The sequence below is a fragment of the Penaeus monodon genome, chromosome 23 (assembly GCF_015228065.2).
Source record: "Penaeus monodon isolate SGIC_2016 chromosome 23, NSTDA_Pmon_1, whole genome shotgun sequence".
NCBI classification, from domain to species: Eukaryota; Metazoa; Arthropoda; class Malacostraca; order Decapoda; family Penaeidae; genus Penaeus; species Penaeus monodon.
Genome location: NC_051408.1, coordinates 7441537 through 7441832, shown reverse-complemented (window position 1 = coordinate 7441832; position 296 = coordinate 7441537). Strand labels below are relative to the sequence as shown.

General features: G+C 35.5%; 1 protein-coding gene across 1 annotated transcript in view; it reads left to right on the top strand.

Annotated features, from left to right (window-relative positions):
• The window catches only part of LOC119587766 (rhodopsin-like), a gene marked incomplete in the record, with an annotated part of 44239 nt that overhangs the window by 17973 nt on the left and 25970 nt on the right, over positions 1-296 (top strand).

Below are 296 nucleotides of genomic sequence, written 5' to 3'. Positions count from 1 at the left end.
GGGGGGGGGACTGAGAAAACCAGTCCATTCATTTCAGATTTCAAGTGGAAGCATGGTGACCATTCCATGGCTTCCCCCCCCTTAATATTTTAGATTGTTCAGATCCTTATTTTAAGTCATTATTTAAAAAAAAATAAATGTAACATGAGTCCCTTTCCTCAAACGCACACATACATCAGCCACAGAATGAAGATTTCCGTCATGTAATGAAAATAATTCTAATGAAATTTTCCTCGTTCGAAAAACGGACTTAAAGAAAAATCCAAGACACTAGTTAAATTCTAACTCATCATTTT